We start from the raw sequence: 13837 nt of genomic DNA, 5'->3' as shown, positions 1-13837 counted from the left end.
CTCCCGGCTGTCCAAACCTCAGCTCCAGGAAAGACAGCAAAGGCCTCTCTGTCTTCTCCACCACAGAAAAATTTGCAGGGAGGCCTCCCTGCCCTTCAAGCCACCGTTCGTCTCAGTTCCTGCTGAGATGCTTGCTGTCCCAGCCCTCTTTGTTCCTCAGCCCTGGGAAGCCTGGTGGGGCTGCTGTTTCTCTGCCTCCTGGGCTACATAAGGGTTATTGCAGAGGCCAGGAGTCTCCCAGGTGCCCCATCCCATCCTTCCTCCAAGTCTGGGGAAATGTGGTCATGGGTCTGATGGAAGTTTTGCAGAAGCAGGACATAGATGTGGGCATCAGCTCAACACCAGAGCCCTTCCCCTAGCCCACTCCCATGGTCTGGCCCTTTGGCTTCCTCATCCTTAACATCTCAGGGCCACTCCTCCCCTCCTTGCTATTCTCTTGGCCTAGAACTCACTTTTCCCTCTTCTTTGTCCAACTTGAGTTCACATTTATCTAACATTTATTGAGAACCTACTATGAGCCAGATTATCTATGTAACTCCATTTTACCTCATTGTATCTATTAATTCTCACAACAGCCTATAAAATCTTATTTATACCCATTTTACAGATGAGAAAAACAAGGTTCCAAGAAGTTAAGTAATTTATTCACAGTCACACAGCTAGCAAAACCCAGCTCTATCTAACTAGAGAGCTGCTGTTCTGAACCAGTGTGCCAGACTGTTTCATGCCAGGGTCGTCTCCTCCAAGAAGCCTCCTCAGATTTCTCCCCAACTTTGAACTAAGAATCTATGGGGAAACTCCAAGTTGCTGTTAACCAGACTGTTATGACTTTTACTTGTGCATACTGCTAACGAACATTTCCCAACATCCCTTTCAGTTAGGTGTGATCATAAGACTGAGTTCTCGCTAATAGAAAATTACAATGAGTGAAGTGGTAAGGGTCACCCCCAGGCCTGCTCATAAAAACCTCCCATGTGCACTCGGTCCACATCAGCTTGCCCAAAGCAACCTTGGGGCCACATGTTGAAGATGGCAGCACCCCTAGCAGCCTGGGTCATAGATGACTGTGCAGAACAGTTCCCACCCACCCCACCCAATATTGAATTGTTATGTGAGAGAGAAGTAAAATTTTATTGTGTTAAGCCTCTGAATTTATCTGTTTGTTTATTTATTTATTTACTTATTTTATTATTATTTTTTCTTTGACAGGGTCTCTCTCTGTCTCCAGGCTGGAGTGTAGTTGTGCGATATCGGCTCACTGCAACCTCCACCTCCCGGGTTCAAGCAATTCCCCTGCCTCATCCTCCTGAGTAGCTGGGGCTACAGGCACATGCCACCACGCCTGGCTAATTTTTTGTATTTTAGTAGACACAGGGTTTCACCATGCTGGCCAGGATCGTCTCGATCTCCTGACCTCGTGATCTGCCTGCCTCGGCCTCCTAAAGTGCTGGAATTATAGGCTTGAGCCACTGTGCCCGGCCTGTTTATTTCTTACTGGAGCTGGTGTCACCTTAACTAACTTTTGGGGCTTTCTTTCGTTCAAATGCTGCATAATGGTTGATTTACATATTTATCAGTTTTGAAAGACATTCTCCCATCCTCAACAAACATAAAAATTACCTGAGGACCTTGTTATAAAACAGATTTCCAGGGCTCCCCTTTCCCCAGGTTCTAACTGATCAAGTTGTGTGTGAGGTCCAGATACCTATGTTTTAAACAAGCCTTTTCCATGATCTTGAGGAACGTGGCTCACACACAGATCAGACACTTGGACAAACTCCTCTCTAATGCCACCTCTGAGCCTCAGTTCTCTGTGTCCTGCCAGCAAGCCTGGGGTGGCGGTCAGAACGCACAGGCAGTACTCATGGGACCCGAGGGCCTTAGACAACCATTCAGATTCTTGGCAACTACTTTATGAGTGATATGGTATCCAGTGTATGTACTTGGCTGGAATTTAGTTACCATGTATTTGTGTGTTTCTATAGGAAAATGAACTCCAGTTTAATTACAAGCTCACTTGGAGATTAAAGTCAGGCTTAAGGAGAAACTATCCACACAGGCAGAGAAGATATACATGTTGGTACCTGGGTGCAATGTGAGGTGTGTCTCAAGAACCTGAAATAAGGCAAATAAGAGGGTCCTCCGAGTGGTCACCCTAAAACCAGCTCATGATAGATGATCTCAGGAGTGGCAGGAAAATCCACCCCAAAGAGACAGCCCAGGTCTGGCAGATTTGACCAGAACCTAATTGGGTGTATGAGTTCTCTGCTCTCCAAGCTTCTGTCCTTGTCCCATTTTCTCAAATCTTGAAGTATCTGCCTTCCCCCTATACCATTAATGGCTTAACATTTCTCATTAAATGGATGCCCCCCTACACATATACTTTTTAATTTTTAAAAAAATATTGAAAAGGAAGCTCTTGCACAAAAGGGAAAATATGTGTATGAAAATTAAGAAAGATCCTGGACCCAGAAAGAAAGTGATGCCCCCAAGAGTGAGAGGGCAGGGGTCCAAAAGACCAGAAGTTTGGAGGGCCTGCAGCAGGTGGAGAGAACAGGTGAGGGGCAGAGGGCAGCCTGGAGAGAAAGAAGAACTCTCACTGGGAGGGAAAGCCAGCTGGGAGGGTGCAGAGGAAGACAAAGAGGGGTCCTAAAGGCCCGTCTGGGGAGAGAACCCTGGGCACTGAGAGAGTGTGGGCTGCAAGTACGGGGAGCCAGGAGAGAGCTGCAGGACAGCCAAGGCCAGAAAAAGCACAGGCTGAGCACTGAGGACGGGCCAGAGCAGGGCAGCGTGGGCAGGTGAAGAGAGTTGGGGAGCAGGTGCAGGACGTGTGCTCCCACAACACTGGGCTGTAGGGGTTGTCTTCCTGTGTCTGGCCCGGAGCGAGGTAGTACTGCCAGCAGCCAGGAAGAGAGATGATATGCTGGGGTCTGCATTTCATCCTCAGGGACATATGACATTAACATATCCCAAGAAACATCTGTGTCATCAAAAGGAGGGCTGCTCAGAGTAGACAAAAGAGGGTAAGAGGAGCAGAGGAAGCAAATGTCAGACGTGCCCACTCCCAGTGCCATCAATGGGGGACAGGGAGAAGGACCTGCAGTGTTTGGTCCTAGAATGTCCATGAGGACAGGAGCTGTTCTATTTCCCACCATCTGTCGTGTGCCAGCGCAGTACCTAGCACACAGCAGGAGCTCAAAAGACACTTGTTGAATGAATGAGTGCCTCAGTGGGTGGGCAAAAGGTGGCCGTTACCCGTATGGTGAAGATGGTAGAGTCAGACTTAGCCCAATGTCATTAACCTTTGGGTTCTGACAAGCACCTGCTCAGCTACCAAGCTTACAAGACCCTTTCAATCCACCTGACTAAGGGAGAGAAGCCTGCATTGGGCAGAACACAGATTTCTCTCTGTAGGGAACACAGCGCCTTGGAAAGTGCACATCTTTCCAGCTTGAAATATCGATCTTGGAGACTAATTCATTCTCAGCATTTTGGCAAAACTAGGCTTCTGAGTCTGCCAAATTGATACTAGGCTCTGTACCATGAACATTATGAAAATAATGGTAATAAAACTGCTGAAATTGAGAGTTTATTCTATGCCAGTCATTGTATTACAGACTTAACATATACTCTCTGACTTAATCCTGACCACCATGTGTGGTGATCCCATCAGAGGGGTGAAGTTCCTGCCTAAGTTCACACACTGTTAAGTGCCAGCATTTGAATGCTGGCCGTGGGACACACCCGGACCTTCAAACATCTGTCATGTTTCTCCTCACTGTCTGTAGTGAATTTCACCTGGGGACACCCCCTCCGGAGTGTGTGCCTCCCCCACTAAAATATTTTGCAAGGTAGTGAAGAGGCGGTGGACTGGGAGACAGGAACCTGGATTTGACCTTTCTGTCTAAAATTGGTTGACTGTGTAGCTTTACTGGTTGTGTAGCTTTGAGCCACAAGTCAGTCAGCTTCTTGAGCCTCAGTTTATTTAGCTGTAAAATAGAGGTGGCAACATTTGCTCAATGAATGAATGAATCCTCTACCTCACCCCTTTTGCAGTTGTTAAAGAAATCAAATAGTGTAGATGGAAACACTTTACATAATACAAAGCATTGCTGGTATTTAAGGGATTATAATTTTACAGCCTCAAGTTGCTGTTGTGATTGCTTTGGTTTTAAAGGAACAGCATTGTCTCTTTTTCCTTCTGCTTTGAGCCCCGACTTGGGATTTGTCTTTCAAAGGAGTCCCTAAGGTAGTGGCTCTGTCTCAACTCCAGGAAGAGTCTGAGTCAGGCTACCCCAAGGAGGTGAGGACCGCAGGCCAGAGGCGGGGAGGCAAAGAGGAAGGGGACATTCATTCTCCTTGAGAGGCAAGGGTGGAAAAATGGAAAACCCTCCCAGAAGGGAATTCTCTAGGTATTTCTAAGTAGTTGACTGCCCCTGGGGTGGGGGCCATCTCCCTCACCTGGCCTTATCTCTAGGTAAACCCTACTTCGTCATGTTGGAGCTCTTTCTGTGGATGATAATGAGACATCTTGACTCTGACCCACCCACCGGGGTTACCGGTTGAGTAAGACAGCCTGAGATGCTGCCTCCCAAACACAAATTATCCTCAGGTTTCCTGAAATGCCAGCCTCGGGCCTGGACCTCAGAGCCTGGCATCCTCCCTCAAGCTGAAGGCCAATTTGCCCTTCAGTGACCTGGATGCCTGTCCAGCCTCTGGTCACCCCCATATGTGTCCACTGGGCCACGGGAGCTCATGCCATTCCCTGAAAAGCCCCAGGCCTTGGCCTTTCTCTTCAGGGAGGCAACCTTCACCCGGGACAGGGCCATCACCCCCTCGTCTTTTGGGCGGAAACTTCAGGCTTCTTAGAAGCTTAACTTCAGCTCTTGACCTCTCTAGCTGTTTTCTTTCTCCACTTAAAGGGCAAAAAATCTATTGCCAGGCTATTTTAGGTGAACTCACTGAAAAAAATGAAAAGGCGAGGGGGAGAAGAAGATCAACTTTGGGACGTCATAGCTATTTTTAGCTAGATCTCCTCTCCCTCCAGGACTCGGGCTCTATTTGGGAACCTTGTGTCTTGGTGGGCAGCCAACCTTGTGTTTTTTCCAGAGAGTAATCCCCTGGCGTATGGCAAAGGCTCCTGGTCCTCCTCACTGTTTTTATGGAGAGCAGTTAGTGACAGCCTGCCGTCAGTTCTGGCTTCCTGCTCGCAGGCCTCCGGCAACTCAGTATCTTTCATACTTTGCAAAGCACTTTGCAGTCAGGTCTACTGTCCTGGGACTGCACTGTAGTATTAGGTGGTGGGGACTTTGGGAGGTGATGAAGTCCTTAGGGTTGAATGGGATCGTGCCCTTATAAAAGGGACCCCACACACTCAACCCAGTTCAGGCCTCCCTCAGTTCTGCATCAGATGAGACTCTGCCCTTGACCTGGGTGGCAGGGGGTACTTGTATTTAACCTTTTCCAGTGGTGGCTAGGACCCCCTCCTTTACTACAGGCTTCAGACACATCAGAAAGAGCAACTTTTAGTAAATTAATGAGTTTGTATCCAGGTCACATGTTGTTAGGAAGCATCATTCATTGTTCGCTATCCTAAGAATCCTAGTTAACCTCAGAACTAAAATCATGTGAAATATTGCCTGATCCGGGATCCTTGGTCCTACATACAAACCCAGAAAGTCATGCACATTTTTTCATTCAACCGGAAGAAGCAACTTTGGTTTTGAGATGTGTCACCATGAAAACTGGGAGAAAAAACAAAGATAAATCAATGGAATTGAAATCCAGGCCAAGAACTAGACTGAGGAGAGCTGAGTTCAGGTCAGGGAGGCCCAGCACTGGCAGGGGAGAGATTCAGTGTTGGGGAGTAGTCAGGGATGACACAGGGTCCAGACAAAATGGACCATGGACAGACCTGATATCTGCTGGTCCCACTTACTCCCAGAAAGAGCCATCAAGAATGATGAAGTGATGCTTCCCAATATTTAGTTTAGAAGCCGACGGAGTTAGATGATATTTCTGAGAATCAAATTTTGCTCATCAATTTGAGGGGCAGCAGATAGAGTACTCAGAAATGCTGAATTTTGGCTAAAGAGGGCAATATTTCTTGGGATACATGGGCAGCTTTTCTTTTCTAAATGGAAGTAGGCTGGGCCTGCTGGCTTATGCCTGTAATCCCAGCACTTTGGGAGGCTGAGCCAGGATGATCACTTGAGGCCAGGAGCTTAAGACCAGCCTAGGCAACATAGCAAGACTCACCCCGTATCTAAACAAGACAAAATAAATAAAACAAAAAAGCCAGATATGGTGGCGTGCACTCGTAGTCCCAGCTACCCAGGAGGCTGAGGCAGGAGGATTGCTTGAGCCCAGGAGTTTGAGGCTGCAGTGAGCTATAATTATACCACTGCACCAGCCTGGGTGACAGAGCAAGACCCTGTTTCAAAAACCAAATAAATAAAATGGAAATGGCTTTTTGCTCTGAGTATAAAAATAATTTACGTGCATTGTGAAGAGAGTGAAAAGCATCCCAAACCTCACCACCCAAAAATAATCACAGTTACTGTTGTGGGGAGTAACATCGAGACATGAGCTTAGATACACACGTCTACAACTGTCCCTAAACGGGTTCACAGAATTCTTCGGGGATGGCTGTGCTTTTATTGTGGGAAAACTGCTATCTGCTTTGACTAAATAAGACAGATAGAGGGTCCTAGATTGCTAGCGAGGGGCAGGGGGACAAATGTGTTTTCCCTGACACCATCTACCACGGTGCAGTCATGGTGGGGAAAGTGGCCTGATTATCTAGAAGGAGCTGCTTTCTTTTGGAAACACACTGATCCCAATCCAGGCCTCCCTCAGTTCTGCATCAGATGAGACCCTGATCTTGAACTGGGTGGCAGGATGTACTTGTATTTAACCTTTTCCAGTGACGACTAGGACCCCTCCCTTACTCAGATGCTGCAAGATGGATGCCACCCCATAACTGGGCGGGAGGGGACCAGCAGCTTCAAAGCTAATGCACCCGGGGACCGCAGTGGCCATGATTTAAAGGCTCTGCTTTACCGCTTACTCTACTGCCCCTAGCAATGGAGTGGGAAAGGGCTGTAGGCAGAACTGTGCCCTCTCAAGGACCTGGTGTTTATTTCTCTGAGCCATCCTGTGACCTTGGGTCATCCAATAATGGTAATAGTTAACATTTGTTAACTACTTACTTTACTTTTACATGATCTCATTTACTGCTCACAACAATCCTGTGAGGTTGTATTATCCTCATTTCACAGCTAAGAAACTAAGGCCCAGAAAGGTTAAATGCCTTACCCAAAGTCACACAGCTGGGGGAGATGTAACCAAGTCCACATCCACATGACTCCAGAGCCCAAGTCTCTAATCACTGTGTTATTCTACCTGCCTCAGCAGTGACAGACAGTATGGTTTGTGATGGTTAATTTTCTGTGTCAATTTAAGGAGGGTGTGGGATGCCCAGATTAAACATTGCTTCTGGTGTGTTTCTATAAGGGTGTTTCTGGATGAGATTATCAATTGGATCAGAAGTCCAAGACGAAGATACCAGCAGATCTGGTGTCTGGTAAGGGCCACTTCTTGGTTCAAAGATGGAGCCTTCTCCCTATGTCCTCACATGGTGAAAGGGCGGGGATGTTTCTGGGGTCCCTTTTATAAGGGTGTGATCCCATTCAACCCTAAGGACTTCATCACCTCCCAAAGGCCCCACCACCTAATACCATCACATGGGTGACTAAGTTCAAATATATGCAATGTGGAGGGACGCAAGCCTTCAAACTATAAAAAATTATTGACAAATAGTTACATAAAAGGAGGAAATAAAAACATGCTCAAATTTAGTCAAGCTGAGTGAAATGCAAACTAAAACTACCGTGAGATACCATTTTTCATAGTTTGGTACTACTTAGGCAAGGCTGCAGAGAAAAAGTAACTCTCATGCATTGATGATAGAAATGGAAGTTGGTATGACCACTACGAAGGGCAATTTGGCACTATCTACCAAGATAAAATGTTGAATCCAGCAATTCCATATCTACAAATATACCTTATGGACATATTTACACAAATGTCAAAGAACACATTTGCACAAATGTAAAATAACACATGCACAAGGTTTATGGCAGTGGTGTTTATAATTTTTAAGTATACGGAAGTAACCCAAACTTCCATCAATAGAGGACTAGCTAAATAAATTGTGATTTACAGAGAATGGTTAGTCTCTATGTTTTAACCTGGAAAAGTACTCAAGATATATTAGGTGAAAACAATAAGGTCAGAACTGTAAGTATACTCTAAAACCCTTTGTGTAAAAATGGGGCAGGAGAGATAGAATATATGTTTACATGTTTGCACATATGCTAAGGAAATTCTGGAAGACTATAAAAGAAATTGATGACAATGGTTACCTGAGGCAGGGATGAGATTGTGTGAATGAGGACTAGGGGTGGGAGGGAGACTTTTTGCTATATTAAATACATTAAATTTATAAACCATGTGCCCACATCACATACTCAAAAATAAAATTAAAAAAGAAACAAATAAAGAAATCAGGCTGGGCGTGGTGGCTCACACCTGTAATCCCAGCATTTTGGGAGGCCAAGGCAGGTGGATCACCTAAGGTCAGGAGTTGGAGACAAGCCTGGCCAACATGGCAAATCTCTGTCTCTACTAAAAATACAAAAATTAGCCGGGTGTGGTGGCGCATGCCTATAATCCCAGCTACTTGGGAGGCTGAGGCAGGAGACAGGAGAACTGCTTGAGCCAAGGAGCAGAAGTTGCAGTGAGCCGAGATCGCACCACTGCACTCCAGCCTGGACGATAAGAGTGAAACTCCATCTCAAAAAAAAAAAGAGTCAAAAAGAACAGAAGGCCCAGTCCAGCTTTATTCTCGCAACCCAGTCATCACTGCCTGGCTCTGGTGGCAACCTAGTGAACACAATGCTGACCTTTACCAACAGTAGATGCTGAACCATGCCATACATAACTAACAGAGTTTGTGGAAAATAATAACATAATTAAAAATTTGGAGAACCTGAGGCAAGTTTTTGCAAGGGAAAATCATAAACTCATTAATTTTCACAAGTGATTAGAGTGTTAATTAAATATCCTGTTAATGAAATAAAGTTTATTTTTTGAAAGAAAATTGCCAAGACAGAATAAGAAATAGTGTTAACCCACCATTCTTCTCAGCGAACATACTTTCTGTGAGACTTTTTTTTTAAACTTCTTGGTATTCTTCTACATTCTGATGAGCTCCAGGTAAGTCTCCAGCCTTTTCTCCATATTTCAGACTCATAACAGTCTACTGGACATCTCTCCCCATATATCTCTCAGGCCCCTCAAACTCAACCTGTCTAAAGTCAAACTCAGTACACATCTCCAAAGCCTGCTCTCCATTACTTTAGGTGGCACTGCCATCTACCCAGTTCCCTACTTAAGAAACCTGGAGGGCATGCCAATTATTCTTCTTTCTTCCCTCTCCCTATCGACCACAAAATCCCCAAAATCTTGCCACCTTAGTATTCCTTTAAGTATTGATATATTCCCTTCTTTTTTTATCCTATTATGACCACCATCACCTCAATCCGTTTCCACCTCTCTCTTGTGCTGTTATAAGGGCCTTGTAAGTGGTCTTCTTGTCCCCAGCTTATCAAACCCATCCCTCCAATTCATCCCAAATGACCCTTAAAAAAAATAAGTCTAATTTTGCCACCTCTCAATTGCAACCTTATAGCATCTCCTCATTGTGCATAGGCCGAGGTCCAAGTTCCTTAGCGTGGACTCTAGGTGAGAGTGACTGTGCATACCAGCGTCTCCAGGACAGTTCCAGTTTATCCCTGTTGTCTTGAGGTCCCACTAACTAGCATCCTCTCTCACGTCAAAGTATCCTGATTTGGACAGCAAATTATTTGGTCTCCCTAGCCCTAGGGTCTTCCACAATTTGACCCTTGCCTGCCTCTCCAGCTTCATCTCCTAACACTTGGTGTTCCAGAATGCCAAACTGTGAATCACCCACTTCCATATATGCCATGGTTTCTAATCGTTTCACTTTTCCTCTGATTGTCTCCTCTGCCTGGAATGTGAGAGGACCTTCCGCTGCCTTCACACTCTGCCTTGTTCACTTACACTTCATCTTGCCCTTTAAGACTCAGCTCAGCATCACTCCTTCAGAGAGCCTTCCAGGCTGTTCTTTGGGTAGTTTCCTATCTCTATATTTCTGTTATGTCTTTAGCAAACTTGATATGTTTGACTGTGTCCCCACCCAAATCTCATCTTGAATCTATAGCTCCCATAATTCCCACGTGTCATGGGAGAGACTGGGTGGGAGATAATTGAATCATGGGGCCAGGCCTTTCCTGTGCTGTTCTCGTAATAGTGAATAAGTCCCATGAGGTCTGATGGTTTTATAAATGGGAGTTCCCCTGCACATGCACTCTTGCCTGCTGCCATGTGAGACGTGCCTTTGCTTCTCCTTTGCTTTCCACTATGATTATGAGGTCTCCTGAGCCATGTGGAACTTGAGTCCATTAAACCTCTTTCCTTTATAAATTATCTAGTCTCAGGTATGTCTTTATTAGCAGTGTGAGAACAGACTAATACAAAACTCTACTCTCGAATTTAGTACATTACACTGTAATTATTGATCTGTGGATCTGCCTCCCCTCACTAGATTATAGATTTCTTGAAGGCAAGAACTTTGTCTCATATATCTTTACACCCTCAAAACTTGAAATTCTAGATTTCAAGTTCTAGATTCCTGGCACAGCAGGTCACAAGAGTGAAAGCACAGTAACAGAAACAAACTGAGTGCATTTGAGGAGCAGAAAGAAGGTCTGTGTGGCTGGAGCATAGTGAAGGGGAGAGTAGAGTCCAGGACGAGGTCACAGTGGGAGGCAGCAGCCAGACCATGTCACGGCCTTAGAGCTCGGCGAGATGCCCTGACTACCCAGACCAAGCGGTGTACTAGAGAGGGGAGAATGTGGGATTTGAAGTCTGCTGTACTTGAGTTAGACAATTTCGTTTTTTACCAGCTGAGTTACCATAGATAACTTTTAAAACTGTCTCCAAGCTTCAGTTTCCTTGTCTATAAAGTGAATATAATAAAATTTACATGACTAAATTGCAATGAGTAGTAAATGAGATGAAATATATTAACCATCTAGCATAGTGCCTGGCAGATCTAAGCTGTTCATTAAATAAGAGTTATTATGACCATTTCTCGGCAGAAATGGACAGAAGGGAGCCCAGTTCCAGAAGCTCTGAGTCATACCCTCAGAAATTAGTGAGCTCCCTATGTCCTGAAAAGGGCTGAGAGGTTGCAGTAGACAGGAGACTCTAAGGTTAATAAAGTGTTTCAAGTCTGCAAAGTTCTGCAAAAGCAATTCTACATTGCAAAAGCCAGCATGCTTCAGGCACAGGCCACCGCATTCCCTGCCTGATCAGAAATGTGTCCTTCTATTCTTCAATAATAAACTGACTATTCAAGCATAATTCTGATTTTTATCATATGAATCAATAAGACAACAGGGTTTATTTGAAGAATTTCACCCTATGGTCACTTTTGCAGGCACACATCCTTTCTCACTCATGAGATCCTCTTGAGCAAACCTTCACTGGTGCTCACTTTCCCTCCCTCTGGGGAGACACCTTGTCACCCACAAGTTACCTCTGAAAGCAGGATTTTTTTATGTCAGATATTACTTAACTTCCAACAGTCCCCATTACACAGCTTTCATTCAGTCAGGTAGGAATGATGCCAACACCTGTAATACTGGTGCAGCAAAGAACCAGTCAGAGGAAACAATGACCATAGCACTGGGCAGGACCCTGCAACCCCAATGCCCAAGTGATAGCCCTTTAGTTGCTGGATTGTAAAGAGGTACTGGGGGACTGGCCAGGAAGGCTGGGGTGCTGAGGAAGCACCTGGGTGGCAATTTACCAACCAGACAACATTTTAGCAGTCAGTTCAACCTCAGTGTGTATCTGCTGCACACCAGGTGGGAACAGATGAGTTTGTTCATCTGCAGGAATATTCTATTGAGCAGTTATCATTGCGTCATTTCCCACACTCCCATGCCCTTTTCATCCAGAGTAAGCAAAATGAGCCTCTAAAGCAATATGGTGTGGTTGAAAGGTGTCCAGATGGAGAGAAAAGACCTCTGGTCCTGGTCTGGGTTTTGCTTCTTACCATCTGTGCGACAGTGGGCAAGTTAACTTCCTCATCCGTAAAATAAGATAGTCATGCTCACTTAGTAGAAATGGCATGAAAAAATAAAATATGAGAATGCATATAAAGTGCCAACACGGGGCCCAGCACCTAAGTGGTCAAGACATTACAGCTTTTATCCCTATTCTCTCTAGCAACCTGAAAGCAGTTTTTCTTGGGTGCCATCAGCCCTTCAAAGGGAAGTGGAGTCATGGAAGCTGCCCTCTGAGTTGTGTTTTGGAGGATTTAGTGCCTAAAGTCAACTGCTGGGTGGATGATCTCAGAGAGGGACGATGAAGGAGGACAGCTACCAGCAACCTTCTTCACCCCACCCTCCCAGCCCCCAGGGGAGGCATCCACAAATTCCAGCTTCCGCAATCCATTTTGAAGAGGGATTGTAGGGCACCAAGCAGGGATTTAAGAAGTGGGAGAGCAATGCTTGATGACTCACTGCCCAAAGACAATGAGGCATCTGGGGGACAGCAGAGGGTTGGAGGGATTGATGCTTACCTTGTTCCATCTTGGTTTTCCTTGCCTCCTGATCACCACTGTGTTTGGGCAATTTAATGGATTTGCCATGGGAACCTGCATGGTAGAAAGAACAGAATAAAGCAGTCTGAAGACTTGGGTTTGCGACTAGCCAAGACAATCTTAAGCAAAAAGAACAAAACTGGAGGCATCATGCTACCTGACATGAAACTATACTACAGGGCTACAGTAAGCAAAACATCATGGAACTTGTATAAAAGCAGACACATAGACCAATGGAACAGAATAGAGAACACAGAAATAAGGTCACACACTTACAACTATCTGATCTTCGACAGATCTAACAAAAACAAGCAATGAAGAAAGGATTTTCTATTCAAGAAATGGTGCTGGGATAACTGGCTAGCCATATGCAGAAGATTGAAACTGGACCCCTTCCTTACACCATACACAAAAAATTAACTCAGGATAGATTAAAGACTTAAATGTAAAAACAAAAACCATAAAAATTCTGGAAGACAACCTAGGCAACACCATTCCGGACATGGGAACTGGCAAAGATTTCATAACAAAGACACCAAAAGCAATTGCAGCGAAAGCAAAAATTGACAAATGGGATCTAATTAAACTGAAGAGCTTCTGCACAGCAAAGGAAACTATCAATAGAGTGAACAGAATGGGCGAAAACTTTTGCAAACTACGCATCTGACAAAGGTCTAATATCTAGCATCTATAAGGAACTTAAACAAATTTACAAGAGAAAAACCAAACAACACCATTAAAAAGTGGGCAAAGAACATGAACAGATACTTCTCAAAAGAAGACATACATGTGGCCAACAATCACATGAAAAAAGTTCAACATCACTGATCGTTAGAAAAATACAAATCAAAACCATAATAATATACCAACTCACAACAGTCAGAAAGGCTATTATTAAAAAGTCAAATAATGACAGATGCTGGCAAGGTTGCAAAGAAAAAAGAATGCTTATACACTATTGGTGGGGATGTAAATTATTTCAACCATTGAGGAAGATAATGTGGTGACTCCTCAAAGACCTAAAAACAGAAACACCATTCAACCCAGCAATTCCATTACTGGGTATATAACCAAAGGAAT

The 13837-nt window shown here is 44.8% G+C and overlaps 1 long non-coding RNA gene across 1 annotated transcript in view; it reads right to left on the bottom strand.

Moving 5' to 3' along the window:
• The window catches only part of LOC144339096 (uncharacterized), a 112417-nt gene that overhangs the window by 63026 nt on the left and 35554 nt on the right, over window positions 1-13837 (bottom strand). Inside the window, exon 2 of the long non-coding RNA XR_013413767.1 lies at window positions 12737-12811. This is a non-coding gene — a long non-coding RNA (uncharacterized LOC144339096). The remainder of the gene's footprint in view (window positions 1-12736; window positions 12812-13837) is intronic.

This window comes from Macaca mulatta, chromosome 2, assembly GCF_049350105.2.
Source record: "Macaca mulatta isolate MMU2019108-1 chromosome 2, T2T-MMU8v2.0, whole genome shotgun sequence".
NCBI lineage: Eukaryota > Metazoa > Chordata > Mammalia > Primates > Cercopithecidae > Macaca > Macaca mulatta.
This window is presented reverse-complemented; position numbering and strand designations above follow the sequence as displayed.